The sequence below is a fragment of the Periophthalmus magnuspinnatus genome, chromosome 10 (genome assembly GCF_009829125.3).
Source record: "Periophthalmus magnuspinnatus isolate fPerMag1 chromosome 10, fPerMag1.2.pri, whole genome shotgun sequence".
Classification (NCBI taxonomy): domain Eukaryota; kingdom Metazoa; phylum Chordata; class Actinopteri; order Gobiiformes; family Gobiidae; genus Periophthalmus; species Periophthalmus magnuspinnatus.
This window is the reverse complement of record NC_047135.1, coordinates 27,382,300-27,409,314: the sequence shown is the minus strand read 5'-3', so window position 1 is coordinate 27,409,314 and position 27,015 is coordinate 27,382,300.

The following is a 27,015-nucleotide window of genomic DNA, read 5'->3' as shown; positions in this document are numbered from 1 at the left end:
CCTTGCCCGGGTATGAGTGAGTGGTTCCTTGATGTAAAGAAAGCCTTAAAGGTGGAAAAGAAATATATAAAAATGTGACCGTTTTAAATGATAGATGACCAATGACAATCCTTCATTTCACATTCATCAAAAAAATAAAAAATAAATAAAATAAAGTTTTTATTTTATTTTATTTTTTTCTGGCTCGAGACACAACTGAGGGTGAGATGATCGGACTAATATTCCTCTGTTTAAAAACTACAGAGAGAGGTCATCCTTTATTTGCCAGATGAGCACAAAGAGCTTCTCGTACAAATCAACAAGCAACAACCTTAACCTAAACACCTTCATACCTCAACCTTGATATTTCCTTGACAATAGAACAGTTTCCAGTGGACACTTTCAAGCATATTGTTAAAAGGGCATATAACAGACAAAGGCATAAACAGTTCATCACTGCTAAAATATATCTCTAGAGCAATGAAGCTAACCAGGCGACTGTAGCCCTGTACCTGCACAACAATCATAAAAAGTACACCACACTTCTAAATGAGAAAATGCTGTTATTAAATGTTATTAATTCTAAAGTGTAGTTAAAGTTAATTTGGGATTTTTACTACAACTTTACTTGAAAAATATTTAAGCAGCGATATCTGCAAATACCAGCCACGCCAGCAAGTTTAATATTTGACGGGATTGCCATATAGGAGGACTTTAACTTTTGAGTTCTATCCCTGAGTGAACCTGCTTACCACAGCACTATTAAAACAAGCCCTTAAAACCACACAGAGACAGCACGGTGGTAAAACGTAATAACATCACCTGGGAGTTGTGTATAGGTGGTTGCTACAGTGCTATCTATGTATTTTTAAAAACCTATATTTTATGTCTGTGCTAATGACAAGTTCATTCTAATGTTTGAGTTTTCTGGTATACCTGATTAATGAGGTTTCCCACAGACAGCGAGACTTGCAATAACTACAGGAAATCTTACACCGCAGCCGTGCACTTAAGGGGACACCTCAGACAATATTTAACTTTTCAGGGCACAAGCCAGTTTGATTCTTCATTTGTCAAAGTGGTTTTGTACAATAACAAAAGAAATGGTTAGAATATATAGTCTAGTTTACCACAAAAGATTCACAGTAATGCTATCAAATATGAGGTAACACTTTATAATACTACACTGCATCTAAAAAAAATGACTTTACCATCTAAATGCGTTTGTGTACAGTAGGTTAGACTAATGTCACAACCTCTATGCAGCTAAAACCTCCCTGAAATGTGAGGGAGGCCTCTTTTGACAATGTTTAAATCCAGGCTAAATACACTTCTGTTGAGCTGTGCATATGACTGTTTTTATTCTGCACTTTTCTCCTTTAATGTTAATTTTATGATGATAATTTGTGATTATTTACATTTTGATTTGTTGTATTGTGACTATAATGTCTTTCGTATTCTGTAATTACCTTGTGTACAAATTATGCTGTACAAATAAACTTGTCTTGCCTTAAACTGAAATAATTCATAATGAACTACTACTACTACTACTACTACTACTACTAATAATAATAATAATAATAATAATATTCATTCACTTCATACTTGGTGGTGATAAGCTTCTACCACAGCCATAGTTGCCCTGGGGCAGACTGGTGGAAGTGAGCCTGCCAATCCACGCCACTGGCCCCTCCAAACACCACTAACACTCACACCCACTCCACTTTCATACTAGGCAATGTCATGAAGTGCCTTGCCTCAGGACACCACATTTTTTCCACTGGCGCCCCACAAATAGTTTGGTTTAAAGGGTAAAGTGCTAGGATATTTATTAACTTGTTACTAATCCTGAATCATTCTTAATAAACTACTTGTTCATTATGAATTCAATCTTTCTCCATGCGTTATTATAATTAAAGATGAACAAGTAGTTTATTAATCCTGAATCATTCTTAATAAACTACTTGTTCATTATGAATTCAATCTTTCTCCATGTGTTATTATAATTAAAGATACAGTACACATTTTTTTCATGTCTTGAGCCCCACTACAGATATATTGTATAAGCAGTTATTGAGGTAAAAGTAAATCCACTGTGTACTTTCTGCATGTAATTATAATGCATTTTATTGTACAAAGTGCGCGGTTAGCATGCTAGTTTTTGTTAGCGACAGCAAAACTTTTAAATACGTTTGATGGTTGAAAGGCATAATGTAAGTGAGAACTAACTAGACTACTATACAAACCCTTTAAAATGAACTAGTTTTTCGCATTTTTAAGGCAGTAAAATCAGGTACACCACGTTTAAGAAGCAATACAAGAAAATGCTGTTAAGATTTTGGGGGATGGAGTTTTCTCTCAGACAAATAAAGTGTTGAGTTGTGGTATCCGGCTGGTTGCAGTAACAATTCTTCTCAAACTTTTCCACACAGCACTGTCCAGAATAAAGCCAGGATACATCCGGGATAAGCGTGTGTCTGCACTAAAATGTTATGTGTTGGTTTGTATTGTACTTTTTTGTATTAGAAAGACTCACCAAATACCTGCACAATCATTTATATCATGTAAAGGTATTAGTAGGGATTGGAAAATAAATCACCTTGCTGTCCTGTTAAAAGAAATTGCAAGATATATTTACACACTTCATAATGTCTGTCTTCTTCCAAAGGCTCCTCCTGGAATGTTGAAAATGTGAACTTTGAACAAAATCCTACAGTTTAAACATATATCACAAATGTAATCACACTCACAGTTCAACTAATTACACGTTTCCAAAATCCCAAATGTATATTCTCTGAAATTTAACGCCACGATATGTAACTTTTTACCCCAAAACATGTCTGTTTACCTTAAAAACATATGTCCTTACTCTGAGCAGGCTTGCATCTTCACAGACCTGACTCTAATTTACCATAGAGCAGGTGTCCCCAACCTTTTTTGCATCACGGACCGGAATAATGTAGGTTTTATTTTCACAGGCCAGCCATCTATGTGTGGCAGATAAATGTGGCAAAAATAAGTTAAATGCATAAAAAATAAAAGTCACCATACCACTGAATCAGTGGGAGACCTGCGCTTGTTTCTTCTTTCCTTCTTGCTCACGTTTCTTTCTTTAAAAAAAAACTCTAAAGGCTTATCTTTTAATCCAGACTGCTTAGTCTCCAGGTGTCAAAGCAGTTTTCATTGCCCCGTTCGCTTTTTCCTGCATGTTACACAGAGCGGACTCAGCGCGTCAGAGTCACCTGTAGCGACAAACCCATATTTTAAGTAGGATTCCTGGTATTATCTGTTAAATGTATCTTTCTTTTTCTCTGAGGTCGTAGATTCCTCTTCTGGCTCCTCAGTTGGACTTTTCTCCAAAGACTTTTGTTTTTGGCTCATTTTCAGTTTGTGGCTCTACTTTTGGGCAACGTGTCTGATGTGTTATACGTGATACGTCATATATCAAATGGATTTCTGTGGTGATCTCCTATCAGGATTGTCATTGTATATCTACGGACAAGTTTAACAGCGTGTCACGAGGGACAGGCAAAAGTTACGTCGGAGAAGATGTGGTCGCTGGTCACTGCCCTAGAGGACTACCCCGTTTGTTTTTATGGAAATGTCATTCTCTGATAGGCCTGCCACGATAAATACTATATCGACTTATTGTTCAATACATGACAGATGGAACAATACTTTTTAGGGATCAGTATTTATCATGGTACTTTTGCTTTGTACTAGCGGGAAATATGTGTTTAAATTTCTGTGTTACAATGAGATTTGAGCTGTAGGAGGTCAAATTATGAAACAAACTAACTACTTATTGCATTTTGTTAGTTATTTATTGCAGTTCTTTTTTTTTTTTTTTTTTTTACAATGTTGTACATTTAGAATACTTTTTAGGGGATAATTTTCCTTTATGGTTTGGTTTCAATATCATCGTTTATCGTCTATATTTACTTCAGCTACCTATCAAAGTTCAAAATGTGTTATCGTGACAGGCCTATTCTTTGGCTATACTCACCTGCGCAAAGTTACTTACCGTTACAGTTACTGAAACACAAAAATGAAAACCCTTCCATTTTCAGTGGTGGGTTGGATCATCTCCAGGACTAGTTGTTTTCCACATATAGATGACATGTAATAAGTGGTGTGAGCTTTGGGTGCTTCTCATTGGTTTGGACGCTCTGGAGGTGAGCCGCTCAATGCTCCCATTCACGGTGAAATGGAACCCTTGGATACAAGTGGAGCGCGGTGGTTTCCTCCTTCTTATTAGTGTCCCAGTAAATCAGGCCAATGGGGTGTCCTGTCGAGAACATAGGAGATGGACTATGTGGACTATATGAGTTCTGGGAAGTCCAAAAGAAAAAGAGGTTGTTTCTATCAGAAGAAGGCGTTCACAGTTAAGCCATGTTGTGAAATGTGGCTGAAGGAACAGTCTGCTGTATATGTTTTTGATTATTCATGGCAGATGATGTAACAAATGAGTGTAATAAGCAACGTATTGAAGAGAAAAACGGTTTTACCTCATAAGTGATGCAATGACGAGAAAGCATACCCTGAAAGTTTTGTAAAGTTTTAAACTATAATATACCAACAGTAAACAATTGTATAGAAAGTGTGGAGGTATTAGAATTTAATGTGAAGAATCTAACAGATCGACAGGTTCTGAAAAAGATTCTTGGATTAGTATCACACTTCCGTCTTCTCCCAAAGGCTCCTGGAGTGTTGAAAATGTGATAAACATATATCACAAAAATAATCACGATCACAGTTCTAGTAAAAATCCAAAATGTACAGTATCTGAAATTTAAAGCCACAGGCAGTATGCAACTTTTTAGCCGAATAGACAAAAATATAAATATGTTTGTTTGTGGGTTTGTTTTGTTTTTCATTTTGGTTCTGTTTATGGCATTAAAAGCATGTGTCCTGAGCAGGCTTGCATCTTCACAAACCTGACTCTAATTTGCCCTGGAGGAGGGCCTCCCCCTGCTTGTTTCCCTACTTTGGCTATAATCACCTGCAAAATGTTACTTACTGTAAAGTTAGTGAAACATAAATGAAAACCATTCTATTCCCAGTAGTGGATTTTCATGGAAATGTTCTTTGGCGATAATCGCCTGCAGAAAGTTACCTGCAAGATTCCATGGAAATGGAAAGTTAAAACCATACAAGCACGTTAAATACATTCTCCACGGAGATAGATGTTTTATGCTGTACTGCAGAATATTATGACCAAAGGGACAATATTTCCATGGAAACAAGCCTTCCTTCAGGCCCAAATAGTCAGGTTTGTGAAAATGCAAGCCTGCTCACATTACGGACATATGTTATTCAATAATTTCAGTGTGATAAAATAATAATAATAATAATAATAATAATAATAATAATAATAATAATAATAATAATGCCTTTATTTGAGTCTACTTTTGGCTAGAAAATTACATACTACGGCTTTAAATACAGACATTGCTTGAAGTATCAGCATGTACTATTCAACTGTAATGGGGTCTGGGCAAAGAATGTAATGTGTAATTATGAGAACTGTGAAGTGAGTGGAATGTGTAATATTTTGGTTGGTGCAATGAGGTAAATGTGTGGAATGTGCAATGTGTGGGATGTGCAATGAGTGCAAAGTGCAATATGTGGGATGTGCAATGAGTAGAATGTGCAAATATGGGAACTGTGCAATTTTTATTTTGACCCCTCTGTGACCCCAGCCCTTGGGACAATGGATGGAAATTAGCCTTTGTCTATAATCCTGCATGTTTACGTTTATGTCTGTCATGTCATGTCTGTTCATTAGCATCTCTCATTCTCAACCAAATCAATAAATACAAATTTAAAAAAAAAAGAAAAAAAAAAAAAGAACTGCAACAAGAGTTTTAGCTTTTTGGATGAGAACCATAAGGAAGCAACAGCCTGCAACAAATAATTTGATCCAATCAGAGACTTTGTTGAATGAGAACCATGTTGACACACCTGCCAGACAGTTGTGTCTCTGTCATGGTTCAATATCAGAGTGAGAAGAGAAAGGAGAGTGGGGCCAATGGTTCATTCTGAAACATGTTCATCACTCATGGGTCATAATGGGTACAGCAGACCCACCCTTTAATCATAATCAGAAAGGCATAAACTATTCATCAATAAAAACACATCTACTTCATTATATATTTATACCAGCATTGAATTTTAGCTGTGCATATGAAAGGTTTTTATTCTACACTCTTCTCCTTTAAGTTAATTTCATTATGTTTATTTATTTGTATTGTGTTTTTAATGTCTTTCTTATTCTGTGAAGCACTTTGAATTACTTTGTTACTTTGCCATCACTATCACACCCATATATATCCAAGGCATTTGACCTCCCCATTCCTGATAAGTCTTTTCCCTCCCCTGATGCTAGTGAATAAAACACACTGCCAGTCAGGAATCTTCCCTCCCAACAACTGTCTAGGCCTCTAGGACGGCACTTAGCATCCTACTGTGCCCATATGTTGTTTTTCAAATCAACTGGGACTCCCTCCGACCAGCCGTAAACCTGAACCATTCCCCTCACCCTCATCTGTCAAAAATGTTGTGACCTGGACACCTTATACTTTCACCAGGGGAGATAGGCTACGGTTCAGTGAGAAGGGAAATAGTGTGAAAAGGTGAACTCCGTGGCACAACTTTGGCTAGCATGACTTTTATGGGCACGGCTGACACCTCCGCGGCTGATCAGGATGGATGACCAACGCTAAAATGCGAGCTGCTAACGATGCTACAAGCTCAGAGGGCAGCACCGAGGGATCCATCACCATCAAAGCGCACAAAATTTTATTGATTATATGTTATCGCTGTAATCCTTCACGTATGACGGCAGGGGTTTACAGTAAAAATGTACTAATGCGATACGAAGTCAGTCACAGGAGTTCTTGAACAGCACTACATTTGTTATACGTTGAGGTACACTTTATAGTCTCCTTTGGGAATTTTGTCCTCTGTGTTTGATCCATCCTTCAATGCCGCTGGGACAAACTGTCAGAAGCAGTGGGCGCTGAAGTGCTATGCCCGCAGACCTGCCAACAGATCTTGAACTTGGCTTTGTCAGGGCCAGCTCAAGACCTGGCTGGAGGATTTTTACCTATTATCATGCACATTTTGGGTTGATGAGGGAAACCGGGGAGCCTGGAGGAAACTCAACCAGACATGGGGAGAAACATGTTAACTCCACACTGAAAGGCCTGGGCTGTTCTGGAGTCGAACTCGGAACCTTCTTACTGTGAGACCACTCCGCCACCTTTGGGTCAACCCCCAGCTGCTGTTTACCCAGGACAGAGCCAGCGAGTGTTGCATTGACTACAGGATGCCAAAGTACACTAGCACTTTCTACCCGTGCCAAAATGACTCCTTACATTTTAAAACAGTGCAATGGTGGGCAGACAAGCTCTCTGACTCCCATACAAACCTTTTACTGCCAAAATGCAATAACCCAAAAACCCACAGTTCTGTATTGTTGTTTAATCCTTGCTTACACCCAAAATACAACTGAAATGCATTCACCTCACCCATGGTTGGGTCCTGTGGGAACCCTGACACGTATCTCGGTGGTAGCAGCAGCTGTGACCTGCAGCCTTAACTCTGGAAGACCTCTCCATTACTAGTGCAGCTCGCTCATACATCACCTTCACCCAGGCACAGAGGACCCCAGCCGCCCACACTGCCGCTCTATCCTCCCCTTGTAAAGACCAGTGGAGGGTGACTGCTGAAAGCATGCCATAACAGGCCGTTTATCTCAAACTTATACTGTGAAAACACTCATTTTTAGATTCTCCCTGTGTGCACCTATAAAAAAGATATACATTATAATATTTCTGAATGGTTAAACAAAAACTCTATACAATCTACAATTTCTCTATTCATGACAACCAATTTACATTTTAAAATGAATGCATATTTTGGCCCCCATAGGCAAGACTGCCCGCAATTCTATTACTTATTATTCCTTATGAAGCAAAAATGGATAGTGAAATATTTAAACAGCTGCATCAGTTCTCATGAGATTATATCCTACATTTGTATAATTTTGTACAATTTCTAAATTTCAGGTGTCAGTCTAGAGCTCCACATCTGGATTTGCAATGAAAAAAATCTTATTCACTTAAGTGCCCAGGGAGACTATATGAAGCTAGCACAGTAGTTGTCTTTGTGCAAGGCTTACTTCCACTTACTTATATAATTATGCCATTGTAGCTAACTGATTTCATAACAGTGTTTCCTTTGTAATTGTGTTTCCTCTCCAATTCCACTATTATTTTGATTGCTCTGCAGAAAATGCCACATTGTATAGTTACAGCGGTAAGGCCACCCTCAACACTTTCATTGTGTAAAAGTTGATATATTGCATCTCATTTGAATAAGCTTCACGTTTCCTTAGCAATCCCCACTAAACAAACAATCGGTACACATTGTGAACATTTACTTTCAATGGGAGATCCAATTTTGACTTCATTGCGACTCCCAACATCCTGTCTGCGGGAACCACTTATACTAGCCCCACATAAGCTTGTAAAGTCTGGTCCTGGACAGAGGGCATCTCCTTACTGCAAATGGGTCCAACCTCCTTTTATTACGACTTTATGGGTGAGGTGACTTAACAGAGGGAACTACACTCGATGAACACAATATTATGAAGTCATTTAAAGACTAGAAACCTCAGGACCTCATGGCACCGAAGAGTCCGTCAACAAGCTGTTTGTTGATTCAAAATGACACCACTTCAGCTTGTCAACTCTGACAATAAATTTTAATGAGACGAGGTCACTGAATCCAACAGGGAGCTTGTAAGACTTTCCCTGCAATGCTTACCAACGATTCTGCCAGGGCTTCAAGAAAACAAATACATTTCGAGCATCAAACACTGCGTAGTTTTGATGTAAAGTGCAATATAAAAGTGCAAGACCATATTTCCCTGTCAAATCCAAAATGATATCTCTGTATTTTTTTATACACATGAATATCAGTCCGGTCCACATTCCCTCTGTTTCGTCTCAGGCCCAGTCAAACGTGATCGCACAGTCAGATTCTTTTTTTCGGCGACACATGTGAAGCAAAGAAGCTCATTTGTCACTGATGATTTACAAATAAAATCTAATTTATCTCACCTCAGATTAACAGGTTTCAAGTTTTGTTTATTTTTGTGTCCTCATCGAGAAATTTTGGGGTCAGTAGCAAGAAAAAACTGGACAATAAACAATCACTCAGGCTTCACACGTCCATGTTGGTAATCAATTTTAAATACTGGGGCACAAATGAGTTTTTATTCCTGTTATTTTTACATAAATGAACTTGAGCCTATCTCACAACTGATTGTTCAAAGACGGTCTAGGGTCCAGTCAGATTAAACACACCCTTGAAGTTACCAACCAGTTTTACAAGAGTTTAGTACTTCGCTCATTGATTCTGCAGAAATCCATGTTTTTCAGCCCCCGTGGTATTTTCTTTTGTTTTTTGTTTCGTTTTGTCATTTTCATTACAGACAGACCATGCATGTCCCTGATTGGCCAATCCACCTGTCAATCACACCCATTTAAAAACAGGGAGATGACCAGAGGTGACCAGACTCACATCTTTTGTAAATTATTGAAGAAGTGTGTGTTCTGGATCCCACGCAACGACCATGTCATAAACCCAACAAACAACCACTGCGTGAACATTTGCACGATGACGATTAATAGCAGCTGAACCGAAATCGCAATTAGCAAATCACAAAGCCTGCAATTTTAAATACCATAATTTCTTCCACAAACAAAATCCCCAGTCTTGTTCTGCATCAAGACCTGTATAAACATGGTCTAAAATTTGATTATTGCATCAGTTCGTCAGTTCATATTTCAGTCTTTTTGTCAACTCATCTGGACGCGTTTAAAATGTGAACTTTGAACAGAATTATATTTTCTGAAACGTAAATAGCAAATCTAATCGCAATTGCAATGCTTGTCTGAAAAATCACAATTACATATTTTTCCCAAATCGCACAGCTCTCAATTCTGCCAGCTAATTCTAATGCTAATGCTAACCAATTACAAACAGGATCTATGCTGGTGCAAGGTTTATTGGTAAGCAGGGATTTGTACACTGCAGCTGTTGGAACTAATCATCCTGGGATTTTTGCACACTCACCATTCAGCTCATATAAACACAGTGTAATTAGCAAGAAAATTGTCAAGCCCCTAAATCCTAATATCGCTAGATACAATAAAAATGGGAAGGATGAAGTCCAGATGTATTTTGAGTTGTTTTACAGGGGTTAAATACACTATCACCCCGCTGCTAATTCTAGTAAACAATAAGAAATCTAATGAAACCAGTTTAGAAGCATCGGTTTCTGAGTCAAGAATCAGCATGGAGTAAACGTAGAATGAAAAGTCGTAAAAATTAGATGACGGCATTTAAATTTTAGGAAATGCCAGATGATGATGTCATGTCTTTGGAAGCTTCTGATTGGTTTATTGACAGCATTTCAGTTCATAAAAGGCACACCTGTGGATGTATTTGAAGGCACATCTGAAACACACTGCTTCTTTGTGCAACATCATGGGAAAGTAAAAAGAAATCAGCCAAGATATGAGGATGAGAATTGTGGATTTGCACAAGTCTGGTTCATCTTGGGATGGTGTGATTTTTGAGTGGCCAATTCACCCCTGTTGCATTCTCACACATCACCACTAGATGCCATCTATGTTACTTCTGTCTGATAGTGTGCCAGCTTTGGTCTGACAGAAGAAAACCAGAGAGCAAAGTCCAGGTGGTTGGTGGGGGCAGGTTTTACATCTGCCATCTACTGGTAAAAAAAAAAAAAACAAACAAAAAAAAACTTGCAAATAGTAATTTTAAGGCAATTAAAAGTCCATCCATCCATTTTCTTCTACTTATCCAGGCCTGGGTCACGAGGCAGCAGTTTAAGCAGGGACTCCCAGACTTCCCTCACCCCAGACACGACTTCCAGCTCCTCCGTTGGGACCCCAAGGTGTTCCCAGGCCAGCCAATTAAAAGCTGACTTGTTAAAATACAACCAAAGCTATTAAAGTGGCTTTCAGTATTGATTTCATGAATGAGACTTAGCTAATCAGTAGAATTTAACCAAAAATGCTTTTATTACTACAGGATTGGTTCTAGACTCCTCAAAACAAGTTTGGTAAAGGTGTATGGATTTTGAAAACTCCTACATTCTGTTCCTACCAGTGTTTTCAAACATAACCAGCAGTGTGAGCGGAATGGGACATTACCTTTAATAGCCTCTCCCCTGATTGGCTCTTTGGTTGCTATGATACATGCGGTCGGAATTCAAAATATGGAATCCCGCTCCAAATTCGCCCCCATAACTGCGAGCCTCGATGAGCTTCATTTGACTGGGGCCGAACACTATGGGTGACGTCAGACTCCCTTATTCCGCTTCTTTATACAGTCTGTGGTGTTTCCCCAGAATTGTGCAACTATTTTGAAACTAAACAATTGTAATGCCATTTATTTTCTCAATGCCTCTTAAGCGGTCAGACAACCCAAGTTAACTGTCAGTTCTCTCGCTAACGTCTCCGGATTCTCTGTAAATGTCTCCCAGGCGGTTTTAACTTCCCTTGAATCTCAAAATGGGATTTACAACAAGATTTTTGAACTCTGCTTTGACCCTTGGGGCTACATTCAGCAAAAGTCAACCTGTTGTTTTTTTTTCCCAAGTAGAGCTCCTTCATTTAGAGTGTACAACGTCTGCAACAAGAACAATGGCTTATTCTACTGCGCCAGAGCTCCATTACGGGGCCTGTGGCTTGGCAGGGCAGTAGGCCTCAGATTTCAACCACATGTACTGCACCCAAATCAGGAGAGTCAGAGTTGGCAGAAAGCGAGAGAAAACTACAAGCAAGAAAATATGGTCAAAAACGTGATGTAAATATTGGAGGGAATGTGCAGATGATGAAACTTGGAGGGAGAGGGGAGATAATGGTTAAGTTTGGAGTTCAATTCCTGAACCATGAGAAGTATGAAGTTTGGGTTAAGTGGCCAAAATTGTACGAGAAAAGTAGCGTTACTTCAAAACACTAGTATTCAATTTGAAGTACATGGTTTGAGACATCCACGAGGCCTTTTGTGATTACAGCGCAGTGGGATGTGAAGAGCTTGTGCAGTGTAGTGAGATTAAATATGTGAAAATGAACTAGTGAGATAAAGTTCTTTGGCATCGTCTGCGCTGACATGATGACAGGAGGTCGAAGGTCGTTCACGCTCATTTCAACCCATTTCATACACAGGAAATAATAGCTAATATGGCAATACTTTTCTTTGTTGCAGCTCCATGGGTTTGTAAGTAACGGGGAACACTTTGGTCATGCTTTTTAAGGCCAGTTACAGCGTAGTTATTACAGATTAAATTTATAATGAAGAAATACAGGGTGACCCGAAAGTCCCTGACACTTTTAAATATTCAATAGCTCCTATAATTCTTAAGTTATACTCACCAAATTTTAGCAATAGGTAAACTGAACCTTCCGAGATTTTTGGCAATATATACGGTTATAATTGTTCACTTACACTTGAACTTATCACTACTTAAACGAGGGGAAGTACAAATGACCTAATTGTTTAAAATAATGGTTTTTTAGTGTCCACCATTTTCGGTTTCGCCCTGAATAGCCCGATCCAACACACTTTGCATAACATTTAAAGCATTTCCAGGCTTATGGCTCTTAATTGATCCTCGATATTACATTTTAAGTCATTTATTGTCTGAGGTTTATTCACAATCACCTTTTCTTTGAAATAGCCCCACAGGAAGGAATCGGGACTAGTCAGGTCTGTGGAGTTCACATACTACCCCCTGTCTTTAAAAACAACTTAATATTCCTTTAATGGCATTTATGCTCGGGGCATCTTTGGTATTAAAATGTCGATGGTGACACCGCTGGGGGGGGGGTCCGGGAGACCGTAAGTAAACAGAGAAGGACTGCGACGGGTGTCACCGGGACCCCATGCGGCACACTATGATCCTAGGGTGGAGCATTATTTTAGAACGTTATTCCAGGATGTTATTTCAGAATGTTATTTTAGAATGTTATTCCAGAATGTTATTTTAGAATGTTATTCCAGAATGTTATTCCAGAATGTTATTTCAGAATGTTATTCCAGAATGTTATTCCAGAATGTTATTTCAGAATGTTATTTTAGAATGTTATTTTAGAATGTTACTTTAGAATGTTATTTTAGAATGTTATTTCAGAATGTTATTTTAGAATGTTATTTTAGACTGTTATTTTAGACTGTTATTTCAGAATGTTATTTTAGAATGTTATTTTAGAATGTTATTTTAGATTGTTATTTTAGAATGTTATTTTAGAATGTTATTTTAGAATGTTATTTCAGAATGTTATTTTAGAATGTTATTTTAGAATATTATTCCAGAATGTTATTTTAGAATGTTATTTTAGAATGTTATTTCAGAATGTTATTTTAGAATGTTATTTTAGAATGTTATTTTAGAATGTTATTTTAGAATGTTATTTCAGAATGTTATTTTAGAATGTTATTTTAGAATGTTATTTCAGATTGTTATTTTAGAATGTTATTTTAGAATGTTATTTCAGAATGTTATTTCAGAATGTTATTTTAGATTGTTATTTCAGAATGTTATTTCAGAATGTTATTTTAGAATGTTATTTCAGAATGTTATTTTAGAATGTTAATCTTGATTTTATGTTTTTAACCGAAACATGGCTCGACAAAAACAGGTAATGCAATTCTAGTGGAATCAAGTCCACCCAGCTTCAAATTTGAATCTGAAACACCAGTAAACAAAAAGGGTGGAGGTGTGTGGGCATTTTTAGAGATAATTTGGTCACTTAAAGGTTGTCAGTTGGGGTGTTTTCATCTTTTGAGTATGTTTCCTTTAAGGGCTTACGTAACTTCCGGCACGACAAGTGCTGTCCCATTTCATGCACTCAACAAATGCGGCCGAAAATGTGTCATGTGTTTCCATGGAGATTGGCCGTAGCCAGAGCGTGCATCCGAGCACACTTCATGCACTGTTATATCCCACCATGCACCACACCTACGCAAATGGAGTCCACTGCGCAATACACGTTCAAGTGTACGTACTGGTTTACGTCACCTACAACAGTGCGACATGAAACTGTTGCAACATGAAACTATAAAATCTGAATAAAGATATATACAGGCTGTGTGTTTAATGATAAAAAACCTGTGCAGCTCTGGCACACTCAGGTATAGAAAGCATAGAAAGTAAAGCGGCCTCTACTGGTATTAAAGTGATTTAGCCACAGATCAAATTAAACCTGGTCCAAGTACAGAACCGTTATGCAATATCCCACTTTATGTACAACTACTTTATGTACACTTGAGTAAATGTAACTTACTTTTAATCTATTAAAAACAAGCACAAAAGACCAACCCAAATCTGTTTCATGGCTACAACAGGCAGAAGCATTGAAGGATGGGTTGAATGAAGTGGGACTATCCTACAAAAAAAGAAAAAAAACTTACAGATTATTCCCATGTATTTGAGCAAAATTTCTCTTGCTCCAGAGAATTAGGAAGTTAGCATTACTGTGATGGCTAAACTCCACTCTGGTCTCTGAAAGCTGTGAAAACCTCTTATAAACTCATCATGGTGAATAATCAGGATGTTTGGCAGAGGCGTCGGACTAGGGGCTAAAGAATACTGTTATCCAGTGTCCAATGCAGGTAGGGTCCCATCACAAACCCTGTAATATGAATTTTACATAAGATAAGACGTAGTACGGGACCCCCAAGGTGATTTTTACCCAGGACTCAGAATTGGTTGCTACACCCCTGACGTTCAGCATGCGTAAGGTAAGTAAAAAGTTACACTGAACAACTGCAAAGAGTTTAAAATGAACTGTTTTTCACCTTTTAAAGACAGTAAAAATCAGGTACAACACATTTAAACCCCAAACAGTGTGCGCTATGCTATAAAAAAAAAAATAAATATGAGGGTAATAACTCCAGAGGATATATCAAAAGAGTAATTTTGGATTGCAGTCAGCTAGTGTAGTCCTCACCTTCCAAATCTAATCAAACTCTTACAAGTACTTCACAGTAGCATGTTGAGTCTAAACTTTCGTGTTTACGCTCATCCTTCACTCTTCATATGTGTGCTCGGTCATGTGCATGGGGCTCTGCAGATTCAAAGTTTATAAGGAGGTTACGAAGTGAGCAGAGAATGAAAACAGCCGATGTAGCCAGTGCTTTTTCCAAATGATTGCTGAGTTGTCTGGCGCTAGAGATGCTGAGTTCACTGACTTTGGCTGATATAGACCAGTGTGGGAAGTTCACTGTCAGAAACAATTTGGACATCCCAGAAGATTGTGTCATTATTGTGACAGGATAGAGTTGGAAGCCGTAACTTTGCTACCCCTGGAGTGAGAAAATATGAGGAAGACATATCCTAAACACATCACGATAATGTAGAAGCGTTCAGAAATTCAGAAAATGGAGCCTAAAGGCCTATTACTGGGTGCAAGTGGATAATATAAGCTTGGTCCGTTTTATTTTTTTTTATTTTTAATGAAATGCACATTTTTTGTAATCTGATTCTTCTTTTATATTTATTTTTTAAAGATAGAGTGGAAAAAAAATAAGTATTTGAAAGACAATATTAATAGTCCATTGCGCCTGATTGCTAGCCTGGAAAATCCAAACGGAAATGTGAATTGGTGTTTTCCAGGGCTTTTATTGTTTCTTACTTATATTTTTACTTGTAAGCCATCATGCTTGTTCTGATACGATTGGACTATTCATTTCTGATTGTTTAATCCCCCTATCAAATCCACATATCAATCATGCGTATCTGAGCTCTATGCCCAGACTACACTTTTTGTATAGAGTAGCAGGTTGTCTTGGCTAGTCAGGGCCTCTGTGACGTTATTCTTACAACCAAGCTGCACCAGAAACCATTAAAGTTGTTTTTGTGAGGTCTTCCATGCAAACTGGTTAACCCCAGATGATACTCGATTTTGTACTAAACATGAGTAGCTCCTTTAAAAACAGACTTTACTGTCCGTAACTCACTCCCATAAAGAGGTTATGACGATCTGAAATACAATGTAGAAGCTGGGAAGAAAGCCTGGATTGTCTGAAAGCTAAATTCAAGTCAACATGCAATTTATGTGGCACAAAAGTCAACCTACTTCCAGTGTGTCAATTTCTAAGCGATGGGAAGAAAAGTGCATTTGGGGACAGGAGCAATTCTGGACAGATTTGGACAAGGCACTAGGTTGTTTGGCTAAGGGAGAATGCTTAACAAGGTAGGAATCTGAAACCCAACACTATAACAGATGTTCAAAAATCTCGGGGGACCCTGTTTCCAATTTTGCGTCATTTACTCCCAACCTTTTGCTTATTCTTAATTTCGTATTCCAAGCAGCAGGATCTGGCCAATTCACTAGTTTGCTTCCTTGCATCACAATCAGACTTAACTAGGTAGAATTGGGGTGGAAGGTGAAATACATGCTCAGGTCAGAAAGTCACTGAATACAAAATGAGACCATAGAATAAAGATGCTGTAGTGGAGCTGTGTCCTCTGCCGTGTAAGTTTTCTGCAAATAGCTATCTGCGGTCCATGGGAATCCGCCCAAGTCGTGACAATTTGGTGTCAAGCTGTTTGATGTCCAGTTGGATTTATTTGGATAAAATGTGTCAGAAAACAGATTGTGCTCAAAGTTCATGTCCTCCTGAGTAGCAGGTTATGGCTCATAGATCTGGTCACAGCTCATCACGAACAAATGCAGAGTCACAGATGTTATAGTGAAGCTTAAATCAACTATAATTTGCTGGCAACAGAAAGCAACAAAACACACAATACCCTTGTCCATAAGGCTCCTGTAAACTTTTCCCCATAATATGTTTTGGCAAAACAACACTGTTAAATTTGCATTTTTAATTGTAGATCTGTAATGATGATGTATCAAAATAAACTAAACCTTTATCGACTACGCCAAAAAAAAAAAAAAAAAAATATCGTTCTTGACATATATCACACTGTTTTGAAAACCGGTCTGTCAGTGAAGTACTTCCAGGACAGTACACACAATACATGATGGTGCTGAGGCTAGAGCCATACGAGGACATTCTCTCTTCCTCAGGTCTGTAATTTTATGTTGCAAGTTGTTAAACTGGCTGATATTGTTTAATATGGAACACAGAGCTCTGTATTATAGCGTGATTGTATTGCAACATCTGGTAATATCGTTGTAAGAATGCCAAACACTGTGCCGTGGGACCTATGAATCGATATCACAAAACCAGTGATCATTTGTAGCTAGCACTCTGCACGATAAAGGTGTTTACTGTAGGTTAGCTAACTGATAACTGTTTAAAATCAACAGACACAAATTAAAACTAGGTTTACAATGGACAAAAAGTCATTACAACAAACATTTTGATAGTGAAAAAGATTTTTAAAATCAGCAAAAGTATTATTTTTGGAAATAGACTTAGCCTTCACAATATTGTGGCAGGTGGCAATCTCACAAATAGTGTTCAGTCCATTAAAAACTATGTAAATGTACAAAAACATGCTGCTTGTAGACTTCCATGAAACTAGTGTTACGAACTTAATTTATTAAACGTTACCACCTGGGCTTCAGAGAGCCTTTTAAAGCCACTAATGATGAAATAATAAAAGACATTAATCTTGTGCCTCTTTTCGATGTAACATAATCTTGGATAGTTTCTTCATGTTAATCTGACTCAGCACTTCACCACTTGGCTTGGCCGGTCCTTGTCGCCTTTTGCGCTGTTTTGTTTCAGCTGTAATATGTTATGTCTCCCACAAGTGTCCAGACTGGGACCGCTCCACTTGTGTGAGGGGATTCACCGGGCCAATCCCCACCATTAGCCCTTGACTTATTTTTTCAAGTCGCCATATAATTTGGGACCGTAAAAGTGCCTACAGTTTAACATACTTGGTAAATCTCCAAGTGAGACTACCGTATGCTAGCTCCTGACAGACATCGACCACACCTGGGTTGCTCAGACCGCTCAACGTTATTTAGTGTTCAGCTGTTTTACTCCAATGCGTCGGGTTCATTAAATGCGTTTAAAATGGTCCATATAACCCTGCTGTACAGTGTAAAACAGTGTGGCTTTGTCGACATGCAAAAAGCAAACACGGGATTGAAAAAAGTGTGGAGAAAAGTTCACATCAGGGGTCTATATTACTGGAAAAAAACTAAGTGAAACGGCGTAATTGTGAAAACTGACACATTCAATTGCAATCGTTTCAGCAAGTCATGTTATATTTACCATCTCCTACCCAGTGCAGACTCACTTAATAATGTGAATCCTGTCCTTACAGCCTAATAGCGTGCGTACACAGCTTGAGTTACTGTTTAAAGCTCGGCCATTGCAAAAGGAACAAGAGAGGTATTTAGATTTGAATCTGCTGGATGACTTGTCCATGTGGCACCAGGGCTAATGGTAAGAGCACTGGCTATGTCTGGTTTCATTCTGCAAGGGCTTCAGAGGGAGAAACTTTGTCCCACACTTTATAAACCAAGCTCTTGTTCCTGCATTAATAATAATAATGCACCTTTCAAGAAACCCAAAGCTCTTTACAGTGTATTATTCATTCACTCCATACTTTGTGATGATAGGTTTCTATTGTGACCACAGCTGCCCTGGGGTAGACAGATTGAAGCAAGGCTGCCAATCTGTGCCATCACCCCTCTAACCACCATTTACAGTCACTTCCACACTCATTATAGCTGGTAGAAACTAGAAACTACCACCCAGAAGTCATTTTCAATCTGAAGGTACTGGCCTGAGAAGAAGAATTTAAACCACCCTGAGCTAAATTAGTCCTGCCCAGTGACCTTCAAAATCTTTCTACCCTGGATGAATGGGGGCTTTGTTGTTTTCAAGGGTTATGCCAAGTCATTCATGTTTTGACATAAAAAAAATAAAAGAAAACAAATCAAAATCCTATGAATGCCATACATTTAAGACTTGCAGATAACCTCTCTCATGAGGGTGGAAACTTGCCAATAGAATGCTCAACAAGGTAGGAATCCAAAACCCAATACTATATACAGTCTCAAGGTCCATCTTTCCAATTTTACGTCATTTGCCTTTTATTTGATCTTAATAAAAACAAAATAATAAATAATAAAAATCATATATTTTTACGTTACCATACTTCATTCATTTCATCAGGCGACAGGTGAACTTGAGACTGTTTCCAGGTGGTCACTGTCTGCCAAACCCCCACCTCCAGCAGCCCCAAATGTGTTCTGGATTTGTGCTCCAGGTAAATCCATTTATTATCTGGAGCTGGTCCCTGCTGGTGCTGTAAACCAGAGCTTTTGACCCACTGGTATTTGCTGCAAGGCATCTCATATCATGTATGTCCACCTGAACTGAGCCCCTTACAGCCCCTGCACTCTCCTCACATTAGGCCTGGTTCATTAGCACAGCTCAGACAAATGCAGCACACATGGCAGAGTGTGGATGGAGCACTAATATGTTCGGGATTATGTTTCAGATTCCTGACCACTCACCCTGAGCTTCCCACACAGGGCCCCAGGAACAAAGGGCCTGATGACAAATGTCTATAAATACAGCAGGGGGCAATGAGTGTCCCGCGGTCCACAGAATCCTCATGTCAACAAACAAGGATTTACAATAATTATGCTATGATCTGAAGAAATAATCCTAATTCTAGTTTAGTTGTTTAGCTCTATGGGGTCTAGGCCATGGCATAGCGGGTACAGTGTCTTCCAGGAAAACTGAATGTTGGTGATTTAATGTGCACTGACAACTGTATACTTTTGTTATGTCCTTGGGCCGGATGCCTGAATGTAGCTTTAGATGATATCACACCAGTCTATAGGTCAGTAATATTTAATGCAGATGGGGCATGTAGAGTCTAAGAACCACAATTTCAAAAAATGAATTATCTTATGTTAATTATGTTATAATTCAATCATACTTTACTTTTCACTTCAAATGTTTGTATCACTGCTATTCAAAATAACTGCAGGCGACTCATTCTCACAATGTTCGCAAAGAATCAACAAGGTTCAGTTTTTGGTTCATTTTGGAAAAAGGGCCCACCAACACACCACACTAATAAGACCTTAATACACATTTAATACCTTTATTGGTCTAATTAGGTGTGTGTAAAATGAATACAGCTTATTGACTTGCAGCCTGGCCAGTTGCAGTTTGGCACACAGCTCCTTTTACACAATACACAGGCCATATTTTCAGGCCTGGTCATTAAAATGGGCACAGATGTGTTCGATAAACACTGTGTTGTTGTTATTCTCCTTTTTATCCAACAACGAAAGCCAATTTTGTTTCATTTTAGTGCATTTTACGTTGTAAAAATAGAGGACCGACACACATTTTCCCAAATTTCCCCATCAGGTTATTTGTTGAACACGCACACAGCATAATTACTGCATTCTTTACCCCATATTTAGTGTTCTCAATGCCTATGTATGACAAAATGGAAACTGGAACAACAGGTATAACATTATATTAACCTACCTACTATTAGCAATCATAATATTACACACTTTGGTAAGATACACCTGCATGACATGTAAACCTTCTATCAAAACTGGTACAACTTAATACTTAAGTAGTCTCTGATTTACCAACATGGCATCAAAGGATTTAGATAGATATTATAAGTAAATACTAACCAGTGTAGGCCAAAAGCATGTGTGGGAGCTGCAGTTTTGAAGATATTCTTAGAGTTTAGAGCCTGTCCTGTCCTGATCCTCTCAGTCTTTAATGCACTTTACAAATACCTTAAATTTCGGACTATAAGCCACTACTTTTTTCCCACGCGTTGAACCCTGCGCCCTATGAGCTGAAGAATACACTAGTGCTCATTTTGAACTGTCATTTTGTGCATCGTGCAAACACCCTCATCGTGGAAAACACATGCTGAAATGCAGATGATGCAGCTTTTAAGTTAAAGGCGATGGATGTGGCATTAAAGAAGGAAATAGAGCCACTGCATAGAAGTTTTACATCAATGAATCGATGGTGTGACATTGGGGGCAGCAGTGAGAAGAACTTAGAGTAAAAAGACGACAAAAGCTTTTGAAGGAAATAAAAGCAGATGGCCCGTGTTGGTGCCGTTTTATTTTCTAAACACCTCCGTGTACCGTTTTTCTGTGTAAATATCTCATGTTACAACAGATTTGTAACATGCAGCTTATATTCAAGTGCGGCCTATATATGTGCAAAATTTATTTTCTTTTAAAATTTATCTGGTGCGGTTCATATTCAGGTGAGCTCAGTAGTCCAAAATTGATGGTACACTAAATACCCACCTCTTCTCTCTAGCATTCAATTCTAGTTAGGCAGGATATCTTGGTGTTGTTTTAATGTTCTTTCCCTATTGTTTTGTTTTTTGTTTTTTTGCGGGGGGGTCTTGAATTCAATGGAATTTATAATTATTATTATAAACTGTACCAGAAAATGTACGATTCAGATACTCATACTGAAAACTCTGTATTGTTCAAGTACCCAGCCTCTTACAATCTGTTTGTTCCAAAGTAGAGGTTATCACAAAATAATAAGTGTCAAACTGCCCAAGTTTTTGCCATTTTCTTACTTCTCTGATGAAGGCATAGTTCTTCACTCAGGTCATGATTCTGTGGTTAACTGGGGTTTCGTGTAGAACACTGGTGTTTTGCAGCTCATGCCATTTGTGACACTCACATTTAATAAAAGCAATTCTGCACTGTATCGTGTGGAATAAAACGCTGCCATACATTCAGATAATAAATCAGGCACCATTTTACGTCACTTGATTGTTGAAAGAAAAGCAGTCTTGTTCCACACTCTGTGGATTGTTCCAGTGAAAGAGCCACAGTCCTAAAGCCATTTATTGGCTGAGAAGGCTCTAAACATAGACTTGTGTTTGTCTTGGCTTAAGTCCCACTCAGGTGTTACGTTACATATTAGTGCTTATTTTGGAAACACTTATGTACTGTAATGCCTTAATGCTGACCTGCGTTAATTTGTGTCACTACAATGGAATTATTGTGGTGGCAGATGTGAGAGAGGAGAGCGCTAAAAAAAAAATAAAAAATAAAATGACCAATCTTTCTGGAATAGTTTTAGAATGGTCTATTGATTTATATCTGAACTACTATAAGAACAAATTATACATGGAAGAAAGTGCAATAATTTTACATGAAAACTTACAATATGTTTTTAAACCATCATTGTGGTACTGAAATTGTATCAAGTCTTTTCCTTACAATTTAATTGACAATGCATTGACAATGCATAGTTATCTACAATGCTATGACAGAGCAAAACAGTTTTGTGGTCTTTGGAGAATGCAAATGACTATGTGGAGTTTATGCTAATAAGCCTACCTGAGCCTGCCTACATCTCCAGTTGTTGTTTGAGTAATCTGCATCCCTAAAGCACAGAAGTCCACACAGAGTTTATGCAAATTAACCATGTGGAGCTTGTGCAAAGTGGTGGATTTTATGGAAATTTGCAACATGTATGCAAATATGCTGGTGGATTTATGCAAATTAGAAGAGTTTATGTAAATTAGCTGGTTGGATGTAGGTAAATTAGCAGGTGAATTTATGCAAATGAACAGAGTTCATGCTAATTAGCCAGTTGTTTATGCAAATAAACATGTGGAGTTTATGTAAATTTATGTCATTTACGCTAATTAGCCAGTGGATTTATGCATATTACAGGAGTTTATGCAAATTATCAGGTGGATTTATTGTAATTGGCGGTGTTTATGTGAATTTGTGTGTGGATTTATGCAAAGTAATCTCTTTTATGCTAATCAGCTGTGCTTATGCAAATTTGTAGGTGGTTTATGCAAATTGGGTGGTGGATTTCTGACAATTACAGGGTTTATGAACCTTTGCTGGTGGATTTATGCAAACCAGTGTAGTTTATGCTAATTTGTCATGTGTATGCAAAACAGCTCTTTCAGCTTTGAATGCTCTGTTCCACCTTGTGATGTAATGAAGAGATAGTTTTTAAATTAAGAGGTACTCTTTACCTTTGTTTAGAAGAGATTAAAAACACAGAGGAGCGCTTCTTGTATTACCATATGACGTTTTACAGAAGATATAAAACATGATGGCCAAAAACTTATCTGTGAAACTGATGCATACTTAGCCATTTCTCTTTATATTTTTTTAACAAGTGATCTTTTATGATGGTTATTGTTGTTGAATTGTTAAATTATTTGTTGTTAAATGGTTAGATGGGACACATTCAGTAACACATAAGCCACTCACTTACAACTCGTGCATGAGTCAAGAAAACGATTTGGCAATCAATCGTCATCTGATCTTACTATGATAATCCAAAATGGCCACTATAACATAAACCCAAAATATCCACAATGTCAAATTTGTCATCACAAATTTCACATCCAAGAAGGTCACTCCAAATATTCGATCTGCACTATCTCATATATTTTTGTCTTGAGTTGACAACAGTTGTAGCCACAGCACCTTGGATTACAGTTAAATCTTTGGATGAACCGTTTGATAGGGTCCTTTAGTCTATTTGATTTGGCCACTTTGGGTCTTTCTCCTGCTCTTGACAAGCCTGATGGATGAACTTGGTGGGAGATTCGATGTCCGTCTAATTAGAAGTCAGACTAGAGCCACTGGAAAATTATCTGTTATTTTTGGTTTCCATTCCTCAAAATATGAAGTACAGTTTGAAAAAAAGTGGAAGATATCTTGGAAGGGATTTGTACATTGTTGCTTTATCCCATTATTTGACATAGAGTAGGGATAGGCAAGAAACATGATCATTGTTTTAAAGATGTTTCGAAATTGTATACTGTAAAACATTTGAACAACTCAACTAAAAGCATGAGCACATGGTAATAGTACAAGAATACAATTATAAATGAAACTAAGGTGAATCTCATTGTGAGCAAGGTCGCCTCTCCACAGATATGACATGTAACTTGACCTGCTGGTTTTCTTTGACATATGTAAAACACTACAATATTCTAGATGATACTAGCTATCAAAGAGGTTCAGCCTGGTTCTCTCCTGGTCTACTCATCCCAGCGAGATGATTGGATGAAAGAGAACGCAGACTCAGGCGAAAACAAGACGGAAAAAAGCTGATAAAATCTGAAAATAATAATGTCTCACCAAACGCTGACATGGTCTTGTGATAAACCACTATATTTCCAGTCACTTAAAAGATGAGCAGACATGCTTAACCAAACAAAGCAATATATATATTTTCCAACGCAGAACACATCCAACACCAGCAAAACTCACATCATCAAATCATCATAACTCTAGCTTTAACCACGTCTCAGAGCACCACAAACTTGGAATCTTTTGTGAATAATTGAGATTGGCTTTATGATTAAAAAGTATAAACTTGTATGTGTCCTCTGTCTTCAGGTTAAGGCACTGGAAACCCAGGTTCAGCTGTGATTGTACCTTTTTCTATCAGACTACAGGGTTCATGCAGTTCCTTTAAATGTCCTATGGATTCTTGTGAGCTTTAAGCTGTGTTAGAATGTTGTTACCTCATCAAAAACATATCTGGAGTTGTTACTCACACATGTTTGAGTAATCCTGCTTTTTTAAGCTACATCTCCAAAGCTCAGAATACTCTATTCCACCTTGTGATGTCATGAAGAGATATTTTTCAAGTCAGCAGCTACCTTCTACCTTTTGTTTAGTACAGATTGGCAATTCCAGGGATAAAATTCTCCAAATGATTCTAGTGAAGGTGTACACATGTTTGAGTAACTTTTATTAGTCTGTCTACATCTCCAACGCTCAAAAGGCTCTGTTCCACCTTGTGATGTCATGAAGCAGTAGTTTCCAAATTAACAGCTACCTTTTGACTTTTGTTCAGTTAAGATTAGCAATTCCAGGGATGAAATTCTCCAAATGATTCTAGTGAAGGTGTATGGAGTTTAAAAACACAGTGGAGCACTTCCTGTATCACCGCATGACATCACAAGGTGGAACAGAGTATTGAAACGCGATGCGTCATTAACTATAAACAGTTTATCTTTAATATTCTCAAACTATAGCATCCAGCATCAGCAGCTGTGTACATGGACTCTTTCTGTCTTCACCATTCTGCTATCGGTGTTTAAGGAAAACGCAGCAGGTTCCTCCCAGTGTCAAAGATAAATGTGTAGGTGATCTGCTGACACCAGTCCAGATGTTGTAGCTATCAACTCACAACATAATTATTATTTAATACTGACAATATGGAAAATGAAGTATTCTAAGCCAAAAAGTAACTCGCAGAGGTCGTGACGCAAGTATAGTTTTTAAACAATAAAACATATTCAAAATACCAGTAATAAAAATCAGATTGTGAGTCATTCTTACATTTTTCACATCTGCTTTGGTGAAAATAAAGTTGGGCTTCCTTGCATATTTCACTGTCACCTGCAGTCATGTGCCGAACCAAATCACCGCTGACAGATAGCCATAAAACACTTGGCACGTTCTCCCTCACGTAGAACTGCGTGTGTGTGTGTGTATGTGTGTGTGTGCGCGCGTCGCCTCCTCACCACACGGCCGAAGGATTTATGAAGTGCGTCCGAGTGAGAGGGATGACACTCACTCTGACCTGAGCACATGTGTAGTGGAGTTACACAACCAGGAACACACCAAGATGGGTCAATAAAAGTGCAGTTTGTCAGGTGAGGTCAGGAAAACTGAGGGGGGTAGTGCTAGAGGTTATTCGTAATTAGATCAACCTGCATGAATCAATCGAAATACAAGTAAATTCATAATGAAACTTCAAGTCGTTTTTACATAATATATCTCCTTTTAAAGAGCTGAAGGTAAGATTTTGTTTTTAAATCCCGTAAATACAGACCTGTGTTCCAAGATATGATGTGCACATGCTCAAATCAAAGGTGGTGTTTTGACAATTGTAATACTGATTTATTCTTATTTACAAAAAAACATTGGACATGATTGCCAAGCTGTTTGTTACAATTTTGTGTTTTGGTTCTGAAGACGATTATCCAATCAGAGAGCAGAATGGGCCTCACATGAGCGCTGTCCACATACTGAGAATGAAAGAAATTTGTTTTCTGTCTGCAGGTTAAAGCATTGGCAACCTAGGTTCAGCTGTGAATGTAATACCATTTTTAAATCAGAACACATGAGTACATACAGTTACTTTAAACATCCTATATTACACAAAATGGAGCCATGTTTGAATGTCACTTCATCGGAAACATACCCTGAAACATACACATGAGTAATTCTGCTTTTTCAGGCTGTCTACATCTCCAAAGCTCCAGAATTTGAAAGTTTAAACAATTTTATGGACTTTATGCAAATGATCCATGTGGACTTAATTCAAATTAGCAGAGTTTATGTAAATGAGCCTTGCGGAGTTAATGCAAATCTGCAGAGTTTATGCGAAAGAGCCTACATGCGCGTTACATCTTCAAAGCTCAGAATGCTCTGTTCCACCTTGTGACGTCATGAAGGGATAGTTTTCAAGTTGAGATTGGCAATTCCAGCGCTGAAGTCATCCAAATGATTCTAGTGAAGGCGTGTGGAGTTTAAAAACATAGTGGAGCACTTCCTGTATTACGACATGACATCACAAGGTGGAACAAAGTGTTTTCTGTTTGAGAGAAGAACTCGGACTAAATATGCGGGGTTTGTGCGTTAAACGTGTGAATGAAACGAAACAAAACTCCAGGCGTGTTTGTGATGAGGAAACAATATAAAATAGATCAGAAAATTGTGTAAAATGGGCCCTTTAACACTTCAGTGGCCGATGATGCATTTTTAGATCTTGGTCAGGATTATTTAGCTGCAGAGTTTGTTTATGTTCATGCATGTTTTAAGGTATAGACGAGCGAGGAACAACGTGCTGGACCATCAATTACACACACACACTATTCTTGCAACAAATGTGACTGTATCTTGCTTAAGGACACAATGACACAACTTCCTGAGAGAGAATCAATCCTCCGACCTCCAAGTTTTAAAAAGTAAAACATAATAATAG